The 24515-nt window shown below is 39.0% G+C and overlaps 1 protein-coding gene across 4 annotated transcripts in view; it reads left to right on the top strand.

Annotated features, from left to right (window-relative positions):
- The first annotated feature begins 2947 nt into the window (after positions 1–2947).
- Positions 2948–24515, top strand: part of IL1RAPL1 (interleukin 1 receptor accessory protein like 1) — a 1117545-nt gene continuing 1095977 nt past the window's right edge. For all 4 annotated transcript variants that reach the window (XM_073328264.1, XM_073328235.1, XM_073328255.1 and 1 more), the window contains exon 1: positions 2948–3232. The gene's annotated coding sequence lies outside the window, so the exon portion shown is untranslated. The remainder of the gene's footprint in view (positions 3233–24515) is intronic.

Consider the following 24515-nt stretch of genomic DNA (forward strand, 5'->3'; position numbering starts at 1 on the left):
GTTTTATTCCTTTAAGTCACTTGCTAAGACCCAGAGTGAGATGAACTGATGTCTCCCCTCTGCTTTCACATCATGGAGTAAGATACATTTATTCAATAATCCAGTGTTCATCACACTGAATGAATGCTAGAACCAATTGTTTTACTCCTCTCTTGATGCAATGTATCTTCAGAGAAGGTCATCAACAAAAAGAAGATAGGCCAAAGGAGGTGTTGAAGTCCATCACTTGGAATACATACTGCATAATATATGGAAGCTGTTATACAAGTGTCATTGTCAACAGCAAATCAGAATACATAATTATATGCATGACCATACATATCCTGCCTGTGATCTACAAGGAAGGTGTTAATCCACATGCCACACCTTCTTGCCTGCCCTGTGTACAAATGCCAGCCCTCTCAGAAGCAGGACAAAGTAATATAATGGCTCACCATAGTGTCCAGAGAATGGGCCAAAATGTTCTTTAGTTAAATCCTTACAACTACTGTGAAATTCACGGCAACTGAAAGCTGAATTTACCCCAATATCTTTAAATGGAGGCTGCATTCATTCTATACATTTTCATATTTGCCAACTCTATTTTCAAGTACAGTCTTAGTTTTTCCAGTCTGGTGTTAGTAAATATACCAGATTCCTAGTCTTTGTCTACACCTTCACTTTCCACATTTTTTTTCTTTTCCCTTCCCCCTGCCCATCCCCCAATCAACAGCTATCTGTCTAGGCACTTATACGACTCCTATCATCAGAGTATCTGAGCACTTCACAAACATTAATGAACTGTTATCCTTATAACCTTCATGTGAGTTAGGGAAGTCTTATCCCCATTTTACTGAAGAGGGGCTAAATCATGCAGAGATTTGCTCAAAGTCACAGAAAATATCTATAACAGAGCCATGAACTGAACCCACATGCTGAGTACTTGTCCAGGTCCTTACCCACAACACCTTTGTTCCTCCATTCTTAATAGTTCTTATATTCTGGCTACTACAAGGCATTTTGGGACACTGTCTGGCTCATTTGGCAGATTTAAAATGTCCTATGTGTAAGTGCTAAATGTCAGCACAGTCATTCTCCAACTTCATTCATGTCTGTCCTCTCCACCTACTTATAGAGCCCTATCACAGTAGTATATAACAATATGCTTAACCAGTGATATTAACTTCCAGATACTACAATTGACTTGTGGTTAAATGTTACTTTAAAAAAAAATTACCAGGAATTGTGACATTCTGCTACAGAAGGGGAAGAAGCTTAATACAGAGTTAGCTTTACCACAACTCCTATATATGCTGCCTACAGTTCCCATAATGCATATACCCTGCCCACCTTTGTCATAGTACATAAACTCCAACATTCCCTCACCTGTCTTTTTTAACTTAATCCTCTAATGTAATGAGTACCTCTGATTCTTTTCTACTGCACAGCTCACCTCAGAGAGTGGGTGATATATACATTGTGATCGTTTCATATTGCTTATATATCCACCTTGCTCCTTGTTTAATGACTATTCCTTACCTACACATGAATCCTAATATGTATCATATTGGTACTCAGATTTAATTTCTTGTAAATAGCTCCTCCTCCCCTTTCACCCCCCAGGCGTCCAAGTTGAAAATGCCTCTGAACCATCAATGTGTGTCTCTGCGCCTCGTCGGGGGTGTTTTACACCGTTACATTTTACAGATCATTGTTTAACACTATAGACTTCTGCAAGCGAGTATTTATTTCCTGAAGTAATTAACATTCCTAATCAGATGCACCTTGCAGCTGCTGTTAGTCTTAATTGGCAACAATGCAGTTACATTTTGTTACATATCTTCAGAATAGTTACGGGGGGGGGAGGTCGGAGGGAGGGAAAAGATAAAACTGTTCCCACACAGTTCAGAGAGTTCACACAAAGAAAATCCCATGGCAACAGCGAGGCCCACAGTTTGCCTTATATAAAAAAAATATCCAAGAATAGATAAAGCATCATCTCTTGTAAAACGGCACTTCACTTCGGAAACTGGAGGGCAAAATATACTGAGCTCGCCGTTTAACGCATATGCACAGCATCCATCGCGTATTAGCCACTCTCCTCTTCTCCCCGTGTCCTCTGGAAAGAGCAGCGAAAATCAAGTGGTACCAACGTACCGTGTGTTCCAGATACTGGAAATAGAGTCACTGTCTACGAAGATAGATCCCTGCTATTTAGGACTTTTTTCCAGGATCCTTTCTGACGGGTCCCCCCAGAAAAAAAAATCAGCTCTCTAAACTAATGCGTGCAAAACGGTGGTTGTGTGTGGATTGGTTAGTACTAAAGTATCCATTGGGTGGCAGTAACAGTATCTTCTTTGACTTGCAGCAAACCAGAGAATGCATTCAATCAAATAAGCCGATCTTGTAGAAACACTGGAATCATTTATGCATTGCAGTTTCTCTCTCTCTCTCTCTCCCCCTCCCTCTCTCTTCCTTAGGATATTTTAGGTGGATTGTGGTTACTAATCAAGACCTCCTGCTATTCGTTGTTCACTTGTCATTTTCACTGAAGATTAGCATCATTCAGGGCAAACCGGTATCTGATTTCCCCCCCCCCCCCTTTTTTTTTTCTAATTTGGAGATTTATTTATTTTTTATTATTTGTTTTATTTTTTTTCGTGGTGGGAGTGCTAGGACCCAGGAGACATCCTTTCATACAGCAGGGGCTGTGTGCTTTCCACATAGCAGTACAGTACAAGGAAAACCCCATCGTATCCGTTATTGCAGGATACTTGTGAAATACACATAGGATTCTTTCTTTCTTATTGCTGCATCCTGGATCGGGAAATTTTGCATGTGCAGCAAGAGGCTTTGAAAGGCTACACGCACAGAGATTTGCAATCAAGATTCCTTTTCTTGTCCTAGAGCTCTCAGACTTGTGTGGTTCTCAGTCTTCTCCTCGTCCTTTCCTCCCCCCTCCCCCCCCCTTTTTGTTTTAATTAATTTCTGCTTTACACCTGGATCGTATCTTCGCGAGCAAACTGGGCACTTTCAGAACTAACGGGAGCGAATCTTGCAGGGAATCTAAGTCTATATGGAATTATCTGCTTTGATGGTGAACTTGGCACTTGTGAATGGGCATCTGGTTCGAATTATTAATTGCTAGCAAAAAAGAGGAGTAAAAAACGTGGATTCAGCGAATACGCATTGTGATGACCAGTTACCTTATTGACTGATATCAAGATCAGAATATATTGGAAGACTGTTGTGGGTAAGGTCATTTTATATATGCAAAGCCCATCGATGGCATGGCTAAACTTGGTGTCTTGTAATTGAAATGTGTACTTTCATGATTGCTGCATTACACTGATGTGTGGGGATATCTAGCCATTATTGGCAGCTGAGTGAAATAACTGCAGTAGGTATTTTTGAGAGTGCATTTTGTGATAAATCAAAGCATCAATAATCCCCCCTCCCAACCCTCTTGATATGGGAGAGTACCATGAATTCATTCTGGGCAAACAATCTTTCTCTGCATGCAGTATGTGTGGCTGGAAAGAATATATGGCAATAAAAGGAGGACTAAGTAATGGTATCTATTTAACATAAAATCGGCCCCCATCCATTCGTTAAAACAAATGTGTTCAACTCTGTGCAGCAGTCTGCTGCATTTCATAGCTGCAATGGAGGTAGAGAAACCTCATTTTTCAAGTTGTTAAACTTTAAGGTGACAGTGCTGATTAATTATGCTACAGGGATATGGTTCTAACGGGTAAATGTCACTGGTGATTTTGGATTACAAACTATTGCTGTAAATTCTGCAAGAAAATTGCAAACTGGAAGATGGTGGGAAAAGCTGGACTTTAGAGTATAAAAATATCTGAAATGTCACTAACCTAAAAATCGCTGGTCCGCCTGCTTTTATTAAATATCTTTTTACCCAGTAACTTACCCACTGAAGCCTCAGACCCACGTGCAAAGGAGTTGAAGATCTGCAACAGAGATCACATCTTCAGGATTGCCTATATGCATATGCAGCTGGCTGGGGAATTGTGTATACATTAATTACTTATATTCACTGTGGTGGGGGAGAACAGCCCTTTAAATAAACCCCCAACCAAACAAGAAAGCTAATGAGACCAGTTTAAAAAAAAAAGAAATCCAAGCAATGCAAATTGTTAATATTTCTCTGCAAAATCAAATTGATAGAGGGAATGGGGGAGGTTGAGAGAATCAATAGCGATGACGTTCTACAGTGCAATGCACTGCAATGCTAAAGTTATTTAGTGTATGCGAAAATATATGCCCCCATGTATGGCTGGTGGGTTCATGCATAATGGATGACAGAAGATATGCAGATGTATCTGTAGGAAGACGGATGTATCTGTGCATAATCGATGATTATGTAACTTGGTTATAGCAGTGACATCAGTCGGCGACAGTGTAATAACGTAAGCATACAGTGCATCAATCACTTGTGTTAACTTTGGAATGCTCCTAACAGCTGGGAATGAAGAGAGGGGGAGAGGTGGGGGCGATCTCCTGTTTAGCTCCTGTTAAACGTTTGCCTTTTGTGGGATGGATTTAACACGAGTCTTCCTCGCAGTGGAGTTTCCCTGGGACAGTGGGATAGCGGACACAAAAGCGTCAAGCTGCATAGTAGCCAACTCAGCCACACCCGTGAAGAGAGCCACATAAAATCCCTGCAATATTGCACAATGGTCCCATTGAACAGACCAGCCTGAATCTTTCAACAAGGGTCACAGTGTAACCTGTGATTTAAATACATGCCCGCAGCTGAATGGAAGGAGAGCTCAACAGACGTTAAAATTGTGTTCCTCTCTCAAGATTAAAAACTAATCTCTGTCCCGCCCCCTGCCCCCGGTAGTGTTCAAGGTAGAACTGATGGTTGTTTCACTCTGGTATTTGCAGCTCTTGAAATGGATATTGTTGTCTGCTTATACGAAATGAGTGTATTAGAGCTTTTTCTTCAGCAATGTGATGATATACTCTAGAGATGTGTGCAACACCAGAAAAAAAGTATCTTCAGATAAAATATCTGAATCTACCTGTTAAATTTTAAAAAGAACACAGAACATGGTCCTTACATTATTTGAATCTCATACAAATGGTAGTATATTAACAACTTTAAAATACAGCTGAAAAGCAAAGGTGTGACACAGTAGTCCCCTTCAGAAGGACGTAGAAAAAAATACCTTTATGTTGAAAAGGACCACCAAAAAAATAATTTTGTATTGATATGTATCATGGACTCAAATCCCCATATCTATCTGTGTTACTCGTCTAAGATGGACAAGTTTGTAAAAGAACTGTTGAAGCCCCTTGCTATAAACAGTTTTCATGGCCATATTTTCTGAAAAATGCAAGCCTGATGAAATCTTAACTCAGCTGAAATGAATGATCTTATCACCTGCTTGCTCCTTTCCTACTTCACTGTAGATTCAGCCTAACAAGAATTCACTAAACAACTTCTCAGTTAGGAAGAGGTGAGAGGAGAGGAGGTTTTCATTTCTTGATAAAGGTGATCTCCACAGTCCTACTGTACTTGTGAGATGTACTACAGTAGCCAACACACAGTAACTTGGCAAAGGAAAACATCTTAGCACCAGACTAGAAAATCATTCCCTCCTCAGCTTTGCTCCAAACAGCAATATTTTAAAGTTGGCTTACCATTTGTTCATGACTATTTTTATATTTATTTAGGACAAGCCTGGGCAGACATTAATAAATTCTGCTAATGTAGTTTAGGGTTTGACATTCAGAGAGTACCCTTAGTACTTGGAAAAAAAATGGATGTGAAGTCAACTCCTGTTTCCATCCTTCAGGGGTCAGAATAACACTATGGCATTTCCCATGCACAATACATCTCCTAATTTTCAGAAATGTTCATGGCACTGTCATCTTTCCCCACATACATCCCAAATCATACTCTCCCCATCTCTCTCTTTAATTACTTAGAGGGCTTCTTATACATACCTACACTATATATCTTAGAAACAACACTGTTTTCTGGAGAAAATGTTATAAACTCATTGCTGTATGAGAGTAAATAATAATTAAGAGGGGGAATATAGTCTATATAGAAATCATATAATCATGTATCATACAAAGATTTGCAAATATTTTGCTTGTTGTATTAGCGAGTTGTAAGAAATCAAGTTTAAGCTGAAGCTTGTTTTCTTAACCTCTAATAGGTTTTAAAGACTCCTAGTTGATAAAAATGTATCAGGGTTTCAGACCCAAGTGCTTTGTCCCTCCAATATGCACTAAATATTCCTGTTGTGAGGGGAAACTTTTCTTGTTTAGATAAAATTGTAAGCTATTCACAAACATGAAAAGAAAAATTCCAGTAAAGCATACCCAGGGCCCAATCCTACTCCCATTTAAATCAGTGGTGATTTTGCTGCTCACTTCATGGTGATAATTGGAAGTCGGCTTTTAAAGAACATAGCAGTGCATAAGGAACAGTCATACTACATCTCTTTGAATAAGAAAGTTCTGATTTTGTTTTTTGATAAGCAGCAGACTTGGTTTATAGCTAATAGGTAAATAGTAAAATTTATAGCACTGATCCTAATGCAAGATGTGTAATATTAATCAGCAATGTTTCTGTAACATTTATGAAGTATGCAGTATGACTATTAAATTAACCCCTCATGCTGTAACTGATGCAATTCACAGATAACTGATTAGGGTTTCAATTCCAACATATTTTGGTCTATTTTACAGTGAAGTGTTTGGGAATACTTTTATGTTTCACAACATATATGATATTTAGTGCTTGGCAATCCTCTCATTTGTATAGTGCAGACTACTTTATGTCAGTTGAAGCATCCAAGCACTGATTAATATGACTAAAAACTAGCAACTTATCTAGTGGTGCTCATGTTATAAAGTGTAATCATAGTGGCACCATTTGTGAAGCTATAGATAAGGATGTGTCAGCTTTTCTATTATAAACCTCTATCCTGTTGCCATCCATTGTCAAAGGCCCACAAAATAAGGAGGATTTATAATATAAACCATGCACAACTTTAGAGCACCATTATGGCCTGTCAGGTCAGCAATCAAAATATTTTTTTAAAGTCCTTCCATGTACATCTCTAACAACATCAAGCAGCATTATGGCCCATTAGTTCAAGGATATATTGGTTTTGCTTTAAAATGCAAGTATGTATTAGGTGACATAGGTACTGGAGGTATGGCAGCACCTCCTGGCTTGAAGTGGTTTCTCTCATATACACGGTTTACAGGGTATACAGGGTTTCTTCAATGGCTTTCCAGCACCTATGTTAGGTGATAGGCCACAATGGCTCTGAAGGGATAATTACAATTTGCCATGTCATTTCCATGTTCTTTTGTAAAGACTCTTTTTCCTTTCTTAAAAGAAAAATATTCATATGCACAAGTGACATTTCAGTAGTGACAGCTGAAAATGAGAACAAATTTTGTGTTAGGATTTTGTTTTATTTTCATGGAAGGTTTCTAAATTCACATATTCCTGTACTGCAGTCTTGTAGACCACTATTCTCAGTGCAAAAATAACAAATATACGCATTTCAGTCACCACAACTGTGTTACACAGGAGCAAATAAATCAGAAGTTTATGTTGGTTCATTTTTTCTCTCTATCTAATTGTGCCTAGGTATTATAGGTGACTTCAGATCATGTTGTGACATTATGTAGCACCCTTTTAAATGCTTCAATAACTAGGTATGATGGGATGAGACAAGGACATAGACCATACTGCCTTCTGTACAGAGACAATCCATGAGAGTTGCACACAATGATAGTGTGTATCAAGTACAGTGATTCCCCTAGCAAATGTAAAGGGGTGTGTGTGTGTGTGTGTGTGTGTGTGTATTTCTGGTTTTAGTGATTTCAGAAAAGTTTGGACTTTCTCAATGGGGGTAGAAATACATTTCATGAAAAGCCGTAAGAGACACTGATTGGGTGAGTAGTGATGTTCAGCAAGTGTTGTCCTTATCTCATTTTTTTTCTTCTTTTACTCCCTTAACCAGAAATTAATAGAAGGGACTCTGGCATTAATAGGCCTTTTGGAAACACTATGTTTAAAGGAAGTAGAAGACACAGAACAGGGGAAGAGGATGTTCTCAGGTTAAGGGTTGCATAGAAGATGTTGAGGAGGCAGGAATACTCCTGTCTTTTGCTTCCTCCATATGTATGTTGTATCCACCTGGTGTCTTTCCTTATATATACTTAGATAGTAGTTTCTTTGGTGAAAAGACCATCTTTTCATTTATATATAAACTAGCACAATGGGACCTGATATCTCATTGAGACCACCAGGCACTTCTGAGTACAGATAATAAATACTAAGAGTGGGAGAAAGTACATGGTTCCTGCTTATTACCTTGAGCAAACAGCAACATTTACTCTGAAATAGCACCAACGTTTAGAACTCTAGCAAAATCTGCTCTGCTCCAGACTGCTGCTTCCATACAAACTTTCCCCAAATACTATGCAAAAACCTGTCTTAATGACCTATATTAAAAATCTCATTGTAATATGTGCTTCAGTTGTCACTAAAAATGTCACTAAATTTAGCGCTTCCCAAATGTATAGCCATCTCAGGGTTGCTGGCCTTAAGAAAATGTGAAATCATGTTAATGTGTGCTATTACTACACACACAAAAAGGCTTCTACTTTTGAGACTATATGTGAGATAACCCGGTACTGACTATCAATATTTCCTTCTTGAGTGCCTTAAGCAGTGAGTTGTTAAGACCAAGCTCTTCTTCCTCTTGAAACTACAAGAGTCCCTCAAGAAGGTCCTCCTGTCCAGTGTGGCCACATTGCACTGCATCTCTGGAGGATTATGACTGTAGAGTTGGTGGATCAAGCTCCAAAGGGATCATTTCAGTAGAGGGATCATCTCTTGGCATAATAGATTCCTATGGCTAGAGCAAGAATGGCTGGAGGAAAAGGTATATGAGCTGGATGCCTCTGTGCTTCACTGACCCCTGGCTGTGGTTTCAGTTCCTTGTGGCTGTTACTGGCCCTTAGGGACCAGTCCTATGCACAGAAGATCAGGGATTAGAGCAATACAAAGCTGTACTTTATACCATCTTATTGTCTCCCATCGTCTCAATTTGTGCTGCGTGCTCCTTGGCCATAGATAAGTATCTGGCCCCTTTAGTCTAACAAATATTTGAGGTGAAATTTTCTGCAGAAAGGTTAAACATAAAGTTATTGATTCATGGCCTTCCTAGTTTTTTGGGTTTTGTGGTTTTTTTTCTTTTGGGGGGGGAGGGTTGTTATGTGTGTGCAGGCTTATTTTATTGCATGCCTTTTCAGTGGTAGTGATTAAAAGGCAAACAGACCTGATTCTCTATTCTGTTACACAAGTTTTATGTCGGTGTAACATCACTGACTACTACTACATTGATTCCAATGTGAAACCAGTATAGAATCAGGCTCGGGGTGTGTGTGTGTGTGTGTGTGTATACACACAGTTAATTGAGGTACCACAATTATTTCCTATTCTGATTAGATGGAAACTTATTATCTCACATATCATGATCAGGTTGCTGGTTTCAAATGCTGACATTTTATTAATATATCTTTTAATGATCTGGAGCAGGAAATCAACTGAGATTCACTGGAAGATAAACTTATTTTGGTTAGTCCAGGCTGGAGAGGGACTTCTAAAGGACCTGATAAAGATAGTCCGGCAACATAATAACATATATCTCGTTTTAGACCAGTGCAAGGTAAGAGTGCACTTTGGAATGAAGAATTTGAACTACTTCTACACACTGATGTTTTCTAAAATAAATTAACTGTAACAGCTCAAGGAAAAGACCTGGACACCATTATGGACAGCTCAGTGAGAACACCCACTTAGTGTGCAGTTGCAAACAAAAAAAGCAAACAGTTTATATTGATTAGGCTGTATTAACAAAAGGATGCAAAATAATGCTGAAATAATGTATTATACTGCGATTGTATAAATTGATGACATCACTCTTCTGAATATTCTCCAGCATAGGTCACTTCATCTGTAGATGGAGAACGTGGACATATAGAAAAGGTCTAGAGAAGGGCAACAATAATAATTAGAGACATGGAAAGACTTCCACATGAGAAAAGATGATCATTTAGTATACAAAATAAATTATTAGAAGGTGACATGGCAGTGGTATATGAAATATTGAAGGATATTGGGAGGATCAGCTGGGTTCTCCTGTTTACCATTTCTCATTAAGACCCAATGAAACTAAATTGCAACACATTTGAAACTGTTAAAAGGATATACTCTTTTCCATAATTCATAACTAACCTTTGGCTCTCATTGACACAAAATATATTACTGAAATGAAGAGCTTAGTGGGACTGAAAAAATGAATAGATATGTACATGAATAACAAAAATATTCTATGAAGTTATAATAGCTATGATAAAATGTATCCATAATATTAACTCTGATACCCTAAGGTCTTAAGCCAAATACTAATTGCCTTTATGTTACCATATGACATTTATAGTTGATGGCCCTGTGCTCCTAAATCCCTCATGCACTTCTTAAAAATCTCTCTTGTTGTTTTATAATTGTCCATTAGTTGTTTTATAATTGTCCATTAGTCTTCTGAAGAATCTGGTACTGGAGATAGGTTACCTGACTAGAAATATCAAAGGCGTGATCTTGTATGGCAATTTCTATGACTCCTGTGAGTTATTGTCCCTAATTACAGATTCAAGCAATAAATTTGGCACCTGAACTACTATTTAATCATGGTTTTACTGGTGCTGACTGGGCAACCTCATTTTGCTCTTTAAGGAGCTGGTCTGCAGTCCATTTTAATCAATGGAAAGACGCCCACTGAGTTTTACACAACTTTGATATTTAATTGCCTTGATTTTTGTTAGTTTCTGTGGAAAAATAAAACTTAATGCTACTTGTTTTTAAAAATATGTTAACATTGATTATAAAGGGAAATCTTGTAAACGTTAATGGAAGTCAATAAACCTTTATTATGATGTTGATGCTTATCCAGCTCGATCAATACCCATCATTTTAAGAGATGCACAGCTCTCCATTTCTGTTCCTCCATAATGGGAAATGCTTTGGTTCCAGAAGAGGCCTTATGCAGATAGACTATTTCTAAAGGCTTTCACATACTATGGTGACAAGCACAGTATAAAAATAGGGAGAAATATAGAACATAAATTTAAAGACTGTGCTAGTTTATTCTGAAAAAATTCAACAGTTTAATCAGATTAATATATGTTAATCAGATAATATATAAATATGCTTTTTAATCTTTAGTTTGATTAGTATATCATCCTTTCTCCTCCTTCTTTAGTGGTTTATAATATATCTAGTAAAGGACAGTCACATGGCTCAATGGACATACACCATACATCTATTGCTGATTGTTCACTTACAATGGAAGTTCCTTAATTGGTGCGTGTTTTCTCTCTGTGTGTCTCTCTCGCTCGCTTGCTCTGTGTGTGTGTGTGTGTGTAAGGAATTCAAGTACTTAAGGACTGAGCCTCTTATGCTTCAGATTACTAATGTGAGAGGGTTTTTTTATTGCATATCCTAGAATCATTTGTCAAGGTCTAGAATAGAAAAAAAAAAAAAAGTTTAGGTGAGGTAAAGCAAAGTAACAAAATAAAGATACCAACATGCCAACTGAAGTAATTCCAAATGAGAAAGCTGAAATGAAATTGAGGACAAATTAAGAAATGAGGTCCAGTTGGGTTACTGTTTTAGCACGTTGGAACTGCTAGAACTGTTAGCATTTGGAGAAATCCACCCTCCCAGGAAGGATTGTTTTGGGGTTAAGACGTTAGATTAGGATTTATGAAGCCTGGGTTTAATTCTTATCACTGCCAAAGATTTCCTGTATGATAAGGAAGCTGTTTAATTTCTCTGTACCTCAGTTCCCAATCTGTAAAATGGAAAAGAAGTTAATGCTACTTTTCTCCAGCCCTGTCTTGTCTACATACATTGTAAGCTATTTAGTCAGGAGTGGTCCCTTAGTTTGTATGTACAGTAGGGCAGAACTAAAAGTTTGTCAGGTTTTTTTTCAACAGAAAATTGGGTTTCTGGCAAAACAAAGCTTTCCATGGAAAGTGGCTGCTTTCCTCCAAAACATTTTTGATGTTTCATTTGAAAACAGAAGTTTTTGTTTTCTGCTGAAAGTTTGTCTTTTTTTCCCAGTGAAAAGTTGAAATTTCCCACCGTACGTTTTGGTTTTTTGGGTTTTTTTTTTTTTTTTTTTTTTTTTACATTTTTCCTAGACATTTTCAGCAGGGGAAAAAAAGATATTCTCAGACTACCTGTAATGTACAGTGTCCAGTAGAATATTACCCTGATCTTAGTTTGGCTTTTTAGGTTCAAGTGTAATACAAATAATATGGTGAACAGTGCTGGGTTTTTTGTTTGTTTTTGCTTTTAAATACTAATCCATAATCTTAATTTAAAGTTTCTTCGAAATCTGTCTGCTTACATCTGCATCAGTGAACCTTACTTTCACTTCTTCCCCAAGCAGCATCAGAATCTCATCCTAGTTAATAAAATTATTTACATTTTTTTAAAAAATAGAGATCTTTCTTATGTCTTTTGTTTCTGATATAGAGGCCCACACTCCATCCATATTTTTTGCCTCAGTTCACCATGGTTCTGACCCAATGTCCATTGAAGTGGATGTAAAGGCTCCCATTGATTTCAGTGGGTAATGGATCAGATTCCAGAATCTAAAAGCAGCAAACATTTCTTAGGTCATCTAGTGCATCTACCTATCAGTGCAGGACAGTTACCAATTGCATATTTACTGGAATTGTTTTTCAAATGTGCAAAGGTTTTTGACAAGGTTAGTTTTTCAAATATGCAAAGGTTGCCCCCATTTCTTTGGGAGATCATTCCACAGGCTAGTGGATCTTGTGTTTTGTATATGAAACCTGTTTATTAATTTTTAAATAGAAAAATTAACACTAAAATGAGAACTTCTCCAAGTGTTTCTGTCATTTTGACTGCCACCCCGTTGGCCAAATTCCAACTCACTGCTTCAGTGCAAGGCCAGGCCACAGAGCTCAGTCATGATGCCAGAAGTAGGCTGTAGTAATCTGATAAAGGGCTTGTCTACACTGGCAAGTTTCTGCACAGTAAAGCAGCTTTTTGCGCTCAAACTGCAGATGCGTACACACTGCCAAGCCACTTTTTTTACAGAAACTACTCAGTTGCAGCCCTGCCAAAAAACCTCTTCGACAAGAGTTGTAAGGCTATTTGCGCAGAGGCTCCAGTGCTCTATTGCCAGTGTGAACGCTTGATTGCTTTCTGCGCTGTAATTGGCCTCCGGAGTTGTCCCATAATGCCTCAAGTGACTGCTCTGCTCATTGCTTTGAACTCTGCTGCCCTGCAGACATGCGCCCCTCCCCTTTCAAAGCAACCTTTCTGACAGTTGTTGCATGCTGTGCTGATCTTCTCTGGGACCCAAAGCAAACTATTAATGTGGAATGCTCGTGCTATTGAACACAGAGGCAGGGTGTGTATGTGTGTGTGGGGGGGAGAGAGAGAGAGAGATTGCTCTGCAGAGAGCCCAGGGAGGGAGGCGGGGGGCTGATGTTGGGGTTTCTCCCTCCCCCTGCCTCAGGACTGGTTGCTTCCTGCCGCTTTCTGAACTTACAAGACAGCATGCTGACACACTCTCTGTCCCCCAAAACACACTGTCCCTCTCCCCCCTCCATATACACACACACTCCCTGTAACCCCCCCCACCCCCACTTCAATTGAAAAGCAGCTGGCAATGTAGTAGGATGCTCATGGAACAATGGGATTGGGAAACTGGCATCATGTGATGCTGTGCCTGCCCCATGAGGCATTGCAAACCTGTCCCAAAGAACATTCAGCCAGTTGCATGGTGGGATACCTACCACAAAGCACTGCTGTCTTTGCCATTGCAAGAGCTGCTAATGTGGATGTGCTCCAGCGTCACAAGGAGCACATTGTGGACACGCAACAGCGGTTTAATTCCAGTGTTTTAATAAAAGCGGTATAACTTGTAGCGCAGAAACTTGCCAATATAGACATACCCTAAGTCAGTCAGCACAAAGAAGCAAGGCAGGCTGGATGCATACCACATGGGTAAGGCCTAGGGAGCTCCCATGCCTGGGGAGACCTATTACCCTGAGGCTTTGAATTTCTGGTGAGCAGCTCTTCATAGGTTTATTTAATAGTGGATACTTTTGTCTGCTCCTAACATTTTAGTGGGTGTTGCCGGGGTAATAACAGCAAGTGAAGCAAGGGTAAACTGATTTCAAATAGAAACTCCTGATACTGTTCTGTTACAACAGGAATAAGCTTTGAGTAACTCACGTGAAGCTGTTTTATTTAGCTTTGCCAGATTGAGTCCAATATGTATCTTCAATTTAAATACTATTACATTAATTTTAATGAGTAAAGATCATAGACACATTGCTTGTTTAATTAACATAGCAGAACTCATTGTCAGCAAGCAAGAAAGTCATAGTGCAGCCACTGTAATGCAATCAGAAGACTATATTTCATGATGGTGACCAAATTATTTTCTTGCTAAAAATCTGATATCTTTTTAAATATAGATGACAACACAGGAAAAGTGTAAAGGCTTGCCAATGTCTGATTACAAAATAAATCCTTGGAGCTTTACTTATGTGTTTACTGGGATGTCTTCCGAACGTTTTTGCTGTGTGTCTGCATATATAGAGAATGATCACTGTTTCGTTTTTTGTGTTTTTTTCCCTTCTCCCAACTTTAATTTCTATTAGATCATCCGGCATATCACACACATGTATAACTGTGGAGTAAGTTAATTGTTTTTCAGCTTCATTTTAATAGAGTAACTTCAAGTTCACCTGATATCAAAACTGGACTTAAATGCAAAGAGTAAGACAATGCAAAGGTAAGGCTCCAACAGCAACAGTAGTGGCAAATATGTTACATATCTATTACAACTTTCTGTTACATTTGTTATGACAGTAAATATATATCCAGTTGAACATGTAACTAGAAAAACTGACAGTCAATAAAGCAAATCTAGAATATGGGTAAGGTAATATTGCCTTAATTCTAACATCATAAACCTTAATTCTACACTTCTTGACTTTTGTAATTGTGCAACTTTTCTATTGTACTAACAAAGATATTTATATCTCATTCCCTTAATCATCTTTAAAGAAAAAAATGTTGCTCGGGTTTATTATTAATATTCCTATTTAAATGGTGCTGAATAAGCTTTTCAGTTTTTGCTTTGCTATAGTGAATAGGGGAGGGTTGAGTTTCCAACCAGATTGTACCATTGTTTGAATAGAGACAGTTTTGCATCAGATTATCTTGTAGTGTCCTATCAGATTTCTCAAGTGCACAGCACTCTCTTACATTTTTATTTTAAAACAAAGGTTTAGAATTTGCAGAATATTGTAGAATGAAGTGAAAATAGTAGGGACATCCTTAAAATCATAGGCTCTTCAATTTTTCTCAAACTAATTAGTAGTAGTAGCTATTGATTTGAAGGATTGTTCTGTTTTTGTTTCAAAATTGAAGGGGGAAACAAATGAAAGAGGCAGAAAAGGGATATGACAAAAGAGTGAAATATTTTATGAGGTTAGCTAAGTGTGTAGTTAGTTCCATGATTTGTTTTTAAACTATCCCCACCCTCTTTCATTCTTCTTCCCCCCCCCCCCCAATGTGGCACCCAGAACTGCCCTTTCCCCTATTTTACCCCATATTAAAAATGCCTACCTTTCTAAATCTCCATTTACCTTCCTCCCTGCCCAGCCCCAATGATACAAGAAGATTAAACATACCACCAGTCATCAAACAATACTCTCATTAGTTCCTGTGTTCAAAGATAGCTGGGATCCTATGCTAGGATAAGGCATCATCACTGATTTCAATACAAAAGAATGTGTAAATCTATAACCTCGCAAAAAATGTATTTGTTAAACATGAATAGTTTTGGAATATCCTTCCAAGGGAAGCAGTGGGGGCAAAAGACCTATCTGGCTTTAATATTAAACTCAATAAGTTTATGGAAGAGATGGTATGATGGGATAATATGATTTTAGCAATTAATTAGTCTTTAAATATTCATGGTAAATAGGCCCAGTGGCCTGTGATAGGATGTCAGATGCGGTGGGATCTGAGTTACTACAGAGAATTCTTTCCGGGGTATCTGGCTGGTGAATCTTGCCCATGTGCTCAGAGTTCAGCTGATCGCCATATTTGGAGTTGGGAAGGAATTTTCTTCTAGGGCAGATTGGAAGAGGCCCTGGAGGTTTTTCTTCCTCTGTAGCATGGGGCACGGGTCACTTGCTGGAGGATTCTCTGCTCCTTGAAGTCTTTAAACCATGATTTGAGGACTTCACTAGCTCAGACATAGGTGAGAGGTTTTTCGCAGGAGTGAGTGGGTGAGATTCTGTGGCCTGCATTGTGCAGGAGGTCAGACTAGATGATCATAATGGTCCCTTCTGACCTTAATATCTATGAATAACCTATTCAGAGTATGCAGAAGAAGTTAATACAGAAAATATGGAACCATTGATTTCAGAATGAGTTACCGGTATCCAGTGCCTGGAGATCTGGGTTTCTTTAATCATTAAATAATCTGTAGAATGCATAGCTCACTTTACTTTCTATACTTTGGGTGTTGATGATGATGATAATAGTAATAATAATTAATAATAGTGATGAATGAAGCTGACTTTGCTATTACTACTGCTTTATCCATTCTGTGGGTGAATGGGGACCTCTGCGTGCATGGCTGTCAACATAGCACTTGAATGATCACTAAAATTTTCTTTAAAATATAAACCCATAATGAAATGAAAAGCCTTCATATGATTCCATATTTTATATGCTATCTGTCTCTGTATTCATACAAATATATTACATATATCCAGGAATATGGATTTTATTTGACTCGGTGGACTTAGACATTGTCATCAGTGATCCCCTTTGACACACATTACTTCTCAACACACAAATATGCAGGATTTGTATAATACAGTCTCACTGAGATTTCCAAAGCTAGAAAGGTTATTTATCAACACAAGTCCCATTGAAATTAATGGAGCTGTGTGGCTAGAGCCCCTTGTTGGCTTTGATGAATCTCAAATTCTACTTGGGGCCAAATTGTGGCCTGGATGCATAGAAATCTGTGACTGAAAGGGAGTGCACAGCACTCTCTTACTTCCATGCGCCAGCTACCTGCATTACAACTAGAAACATAGGAAAGACATCAGGCTCTGCAAAGACACTATGTCTCCTCTATGTGCTGGTGAGGGGGCAGGGAACCATCTGAGGCAATGTTACCCACTAATTATTCAGCGGTGCAATTATGCCACCATGTCACGGAGCAGATACTGTGCCAGGTAGAGACAGCAGCGGGAGCACCAGGGAGGAGACTGACTCCCTGAGTGTCAGTCTCCCCCTTGGGCTGCTCAAAGGGTTAGTGCAATTACATGCTGACCTGAAGACAGGGCTCATGAGTAAAGTCAGGACTGAGCACTTACAGAGTAGGCAACAATGCCATGATACTTTCTAAAATGTTACAAAAACATCAGTGAGGTTTGAAATTACTTTTAATTTTTTTTTTTAAAATGAACAGAAAATATGGACTCCCTATGATTAGTTTTTCACTGAGTTTCACCCAACTATGAAGGAACTATTCAAGAAAATTTCTGATTACTTGCCCTTTCTGCAATGTATGTTGGACTTCAAAAACAAAGCACAGGTAATAGTCTGAATATGTCACTTATATTGCAAATCACTGGTCTTGATCTCATGTTTAGATAGATAAACTAACTTGTGGCTGAACTCTTCTGCCTTTGCGTGGCTTGGTGCAGGGGGCATAAGGCCTGATTATAGTATTAAAAGTATATGCAGCACTGTGAGTTGTTGGGGAAGGAAGGCTGTCACAGTGGTTAAGTGACCAGAGAAACCTAGGTTCAGTTTGATGCTCTGCCACACACTTCCTGTGTGACCTTGGGCAAGTCACTTAGTCTGTCCATGCCTCAGTTCCCCATCTGTAAAATGGGGATAAATAGCACTTCCCTACCTCACAGGGAAGTTGTGAAGATAAATACATTTAAAAACTGTGAGGTGCTTAGATGCTACAGTAAAGGGCACCATATAAGTACCAAAAAATAGGCATAGTAGAGTGTTCCAAAGCCTGGTGGGAGGAGCAGGGCTGCTGTCTGAAAAGTATAGAGGCACAAATAGTATAATGGCCTTCAGTTACTCAGTAGAACATTAGGCATGCTGTACTCTTCTTCTGAATTTAGGGTTAATAATCACAAGTTTTCTGCAATTTTCACTCCAGATTTTTGTTTTTCCAGTGGTGCCTCCCAATTATTGTAAACTGATGGCTTTAAATGTAACTTTTTCATTAACTTCTTCACGGCTGGGTCTCAGCTCCAGCACCTGTGATATACAGCAAAACCACAAGGAAATGCCATGATTTATATAATACTGCAAGTGCATATGGCCAGATGTTTGTGTCACATTAAGTGTTAGCAAAGCAGGTAAGTTCATTTGTCTGAGTCTTTGCTTCAAGTTTGGGAGCATTTTAGCCTTCCATCACTGACTGATATATTTTCCCCAGAGGGTCGCTAGAAGTGTCATACTCTTCTCCACAATTATATTATACTCCCGCGCTCGATCCTAAAAACTTCAGAGCCCTGACTCCCATCAGCAGTAACACCACTGCCAAATTGGCTAGACAAGTTAATGCAGAGCAATGGAAGAGTCACCTTTTCACCTGTCTACATCCCCCTCAGTGCTGGGCATACAAGCTTGTCTCATATTCTGATCCCTTAGTGGTATCATGTATACTATTTAATTGCCCTTAGCTCTGTGTTTAAACTTTAGGAGTAAAAAAAGGGGAAGTTCAATGCCTTTGCAGAACAATTCTACTTTAATAAAAAAATTCACTACAAATTTGTTCCTCGCTCAGAGGAAAGCTGTAATGCACTGAGCATTATGGCAGGTAACCAGGCATTTAATGCAGACTTCCACTGAGGGTAACACTTCTTAAAAAGGCCAAGCTGGACCTTACATAAAGAGTTTTTTACCCTCTAAGATGCACAATAACATTATACAAAGTAACTACATACCCACACGTACTGCAGCCTTGCAAACTTGTCATTATAGATTTCCAATCCCAGTGGAGGTGGGGAAGAGGAATCTGATGTTTTCCCTGTTTAGGTTGGCAAAGTTTTGTGCTATGGGGAGGAGATAAGGAGATTCCCAAAGCTAAGGGTAGGAATAGAAGAAAGGGGGTGGGGGGGGTTGCCATTAGTTTGGGAGTAAAGGTTGGAGTTCACAGCCTTTTCTCTGTCTGCCTAAATGACAGAGGAAGAATAAACATGAGGTGGCCTTTTATAATCTTCTAGTGGCTGCTTCCTACTGTACTGAGTAACCATGTAGGAGAGGGACTGTGAACTGCTATAAAAGTGGAACCACCTGCAGGTGACACCCACAAGTGGCTATAGGAACTGCCACCAACCCAATTAAAGGTCCAGTTTTCACTTGCCTGCCCAAATAATTGACTTGCTCAAGACAGTGGAATTCACAAGGCTGACACAACTTACAGAAGAAGGGGTTCATGATAAATCATTCTGGGAGACTCACTATCAGGACCCTATCAAAGTAATCTCTTCACTCTAATTCTGAAAAATAAAATTTCACTGAGGAGGGGATTGTTAAAATCTCTGACAGCTGAAGTAACATTCTGGCTGGAACAAGGTCTGTCTAGTGGAAGGGGGCAAGGGGAAGGGAGGACTGTTGCTGTAGTCCAGGTAGTAATTCTAATATAGTAAGCCTATATAACTTCCTTGGGATCACCTGGGCAGATCCTTGACTGTGGATCGATTCAACTCTACTTGAATGATGAGGGGCCTATCACAAAATGTTCAGGTAATTGCCTCTTATGACTCATCACACTCTTGGGTTCAGGGATGACTCAGCAGGCTTCAGCAGGCTCAGAAGTAACTCATCAAAGGGGATAAACAGGAATGTTTAAAACTATCTAAGGTACTTATATGGCTACCATTATCACAGTGTCTAAGGGCCTCACAATTTTTAATGTAATTTTCTGCATAACACCCCCGTAAGGTCAGGCTCAGAGAGGCAGAGTGACTTGCCTAAGATCACAGAGGAAGTCTATGATGAAACAGGAACTTAAAGCCAGGTCTCTCAACTAGGTTAGTTCCGTAACCACTAGACCATCCTTTCTCTCAACTGTCTCTTGAACTGTTAGTCCTTAGTGTCTAGTAATAACCAGGTGATGGAATTTATGTTCTCATCACACAACAGTGTAGAAATGAGAATTGCATTTTGATTATTTATTTGACTGTGAAAAATTATAATAGAAGAGAGAGCACTTTTCCTATTAAGCAATGGTTCTTCAAATGTAAAATTAATAGCTTTCAAGTCCAAGAGGGACCATTGTGATCATTTAGTCGCACCTCCTACATAATACAGGTGATAGGACTTCCCTGAATTAATTTCTGCTTGAAGTCCAAATAGCTATGGCTGAATTAAAGCATCTCTCTTAGAAAAACATCCAATCTTGGTAAAAGATTGAGAGTGATGGAGAATCCACCATGACCCTTGGTTAGTTGTTCCAATGGTTAAGTACCCTCTCTGTTCAAAATTTGCATTTTATTTCTAGTCTCAATTTGATTAGCTTCAACTTCCAGCCATTGGATCTTGTTACACATTTGTCTGATTGCTGCTATCAAATTTTCATAGGTGCTTTTAGGCTGTGATCAAATCATCCCTCAGCCTTCATTTTGTTAAACTAATAGATTGAGTTTCTTCAGTTTCTCACTGTAAGGCATGTTTTCCAATCTTTAATCATTCTCTGCTCTTCTCTGAATCCTCTCCAATTTTTCAACATGTTTCTTGAAGTGTGCACACCTGAACTGGACACAATATTTCATTTGTGGTAGTATCCGTGTCAAATATAGAGGTAATATAGCCCCTCTACTCCCACTCAATATTTTTCTGTTAATACCTCCAAAAATCACATTTCCCTTTTTAACCACAGGGTCCGACTTTGAGCTTAGGTTCAGCTGATTATCCACCATGATCCTGCTTCCATTAAAAACAAAGAAACAAAAAAAAATAGTCACTGTTTACCAGGATAGAGTCACACATCTTGTAAGTGTGGCCTGCATTCTTGGTTCATAGATGTGTCTTTACATTTGGCCGTATTGAAACGCATATTGCTTGCTTGCCCCAGTTTACCAACCAATCCAGATGATTCTGTATCAATGACTTGTCCTCTTCACTATTTGCTACTCCTCCAATTTTTGTGACATCAGCAAACTTCATCAGTACTGATTTTGTGTTTCATTCCAGATCATTGTTTTTTTAAAAAATGAAATAACATAGGGTCAAGAACTGATCCCTTCAGGACCCCACTAGAAACGCACCAACTTGATAATCACTATTTACAATTACATTTTGAGACCTATCTGTTAACCCATTTTAATCCACACAATGTGTGCCATGTTGACTTTGCATTCTTTTAGTTTCTTAATTATCATAAAGTCACATGATACCATGTCAAATGTCTTACAGAAGTCCAAGTATGTTACATCAACACTATTGCCTTTATCAACCAAAATAAGTTATTGGGTTTGGGACTATTGTTCCTAGACCTAGTACATTATGATGTCTGTTACAGACAAATTCATTGACCTAAGAATTGTCTTCCAACAACCATTCCCAGATCAGACAGGCATTACTAAAATGAATTTGTGGAGTGCTGTCTTCTGAATGACGGAGTTTGTACAATGATAGCAAAGTATTTTGTACAGTCATAAAAGGATTTACAGCATTCTAATCCAAGTCTAAAATACAGTAATTCAGGTTTTGAATATAGTTAACTTCCTTTTTCTAGCTAATTTAATGTTAAAAAATTCACTTTGGTTGTGTATATTTGGGACCACAACCACGTAAAATTGTAGACTCACAAACCTGGTGTAACACACAGCATGTAATTTATTTTTAATTTTCTATCAAAAATATAAGAAGGTAGTTTTGGGAGATGACTGACTCCTGGAACGAGCTATATTAGACAAAAAGTCTACTTAAAAATAATTGTCTGTATTTACAACATTTAAGGATCTGATCCTGCTGCCTCAGAGGGTTTGTCTAGACAGCTTCAAGCCCGGGTCCACTGCAGGACTAGCAGAGCTCTCCCTAGCACACTTTGAAGTTGCAGCTCCGGCAGGAGTTCCGGTTTCGAAGCCTAGGTAGAGGGGTGTGATTTAGAGCCCGAGCTCTCTCCAAGCTCTGTCTACAGGGCTATGTTTAGAGCACCAATACATGCCCTGCTAGCCCAAGTCTGTTGAGCTGGGCTAGGAGGCTCACTTCCACAGGCTGTGTAAACGCCTCCAAGGACCTGCTTTAGGAAAACATCCCTACTCACGACAGAACTTATGCACACGCTTTTAAATCCCATTGAAGTCAATGGGACCATAGGTATCTATTTAAAGCTAAGGACTTGCTTAAGTGCCTGAGTTAAGGCAAAACACCCATAGAAAAGCACTGCCTAAAAGAGGTGCCTTTAAACAGGTTCTTTTGACAAGTGTAAAGTGCCATTAATTGTTCATGTCTTGGGCATGCTTAAAAGTTGATTCTGGTTTTAGAGATATTGCCAGTTTGAGATTTCCTTAGAACTGAAATGAACATTTTAAGTAGCCACTGCTCATGTGCATACCCACCATATCTGCATATGATGGTGATACCTAAATGATAAATGCAAAGCTGTATGATAGCTCTCTCTTAGCGCTTCCCCCCCCCCCCCCCCGCCCCAAGAATCAGCTTCCCTACTTCCAGCATTTCAATCCCTTTGGCAGTTTCACATGACGCTAAAATCAACCTGTAAGAGAATTCTTTCATTCTTTCCTCCCAGATATTTTGTCCCCTCCAAAATCTCACCTGCCTGAGGCCCAGGATGGGCAATATTCAGTCCCAGCTCAGGGAAAGGTTTAAGTTCTGAAATCTTGTGACTCTGTAAGCCCTAGTAATGCAACCACTGGCACAGGGGAATCCTTACTTTCCCAAGGGAGATCGATTTTTCTTACCCAAGAAAGTCCTGAGAGATCAGAGCTTCATACTGTAACGTTTTTAGCTCTAGGAAGCAATTTCAGGCTATTTTTAGAGGTGAGGCGTGGATTGGTTCCTTTTGAGATCTGTCCAGTTGAACAAATGTAACCTAAGGCACCTGGCTTTCCAGGCAGTGGGATACATTTTTTTTAAAAAACTCTCTCAAACCTTTGTAAAATAGTTCTAATAGCACACACGTGGCATACAGAGAACACATGTTAATTTGTGGTGGCAGAAAGTACTCACTTAGCATGACTTATAAAACCCACTCATGACTTTGCCATTCACGAATAGTGTAGCAGTGCGAAATTCCTGTTGATAAAACCTTTGTACCACACCATATAATCATGTTTTGCCACTGTTGTTCTGCCCCAGTTCTTGTGCAGAAGTTCTGGTCAACTCCCTCCTGGGAAGCAGCACTGGAATACAGTCAGTGTGTGACCTAGGGTCTCTAATGACTGTATGACCTATTGTATGGTGGGACAGAGATGTTGTAGAAGCCCCTCTGCTTGTGCCATTTAAAACTACAACAGCTAGTGTTTTAAAAAGTTGCCAGTTGCCTTAGGTGCTTAGTACTTCAGTATGGCATTTGAGGTATTCTCTATAGTACATGGAGCAAAGTAGGGGAATACTGCAAATACTGAGATCACTTCCTCTATTTAATTACGGTAAAATTAATGGGGTTTAAGACTGACCACAAAATAATAGATAAAGCACTGAAGATATGAAATGGGGACAAATCCTGCATTGCACAAGAAGATAATGAGCCCCCCCTCTCCATTTTTAATTAATATGAATGGGTAGGTTATGCAAATCAGTCTTAGAACCATAGGTTGTCATCCCATCTTCTAATTTACTCACAGGGAAGCCAAATGAGGCACACTTAGGTTGGAAGCATAGAATTGGGGAGAGTCAGAACCCTAGAGTGAACCTTCTGCCTGAACTTAGGTTGTGTGTTAAGTGGAGGGGAGTAGCCACTTAGCCACTCCCCACAGCATGTGTAGCTCCGGAATATATGATTAGCTGTCCAAATGATTAGCACATTGTTCCCTGAACTCCCATGGTGGCTATTGAATAACCTGGACAAACCAGTCAATGGCAAACTCATATTTCCAGAAGTGGGGATTCTGAGAATTTTCAGGCTTTGACTTCTTCCTCCTGAACACTTTGAGGAAAGCATGCTTTGCCTCTTGTAAATAATATCATCATCCCAAACTTGTCTTGATAAATACAGATGTGGATGTAACAATAAATATAAAAGAGACACAGAGTGTTGTTGTTTTTGCTTATTTTTCTTACTATCTATTGCAATAGGTAATGTTATTCATTTGATCAAGTTGATAAATTTGAGGTTATACTTTGCCATAGCACTTATGCATCATTTTGAATATTTTTCAAGATGGGA

Source organism: Lepidochelys kempii, chromosome 1, assembly GCF_965140265.1.
Source record: "Lepidochelys kempii isolate rLepKem1 chromosome 1, rLepKem1.hap2, whole genome shotgun sequence".
Lineage (NCBI taxonomy): Eukaryota > Metazoa > Chordata > Testudines > Cheloniidae > Lepidochelys > Lepidochelys kempii.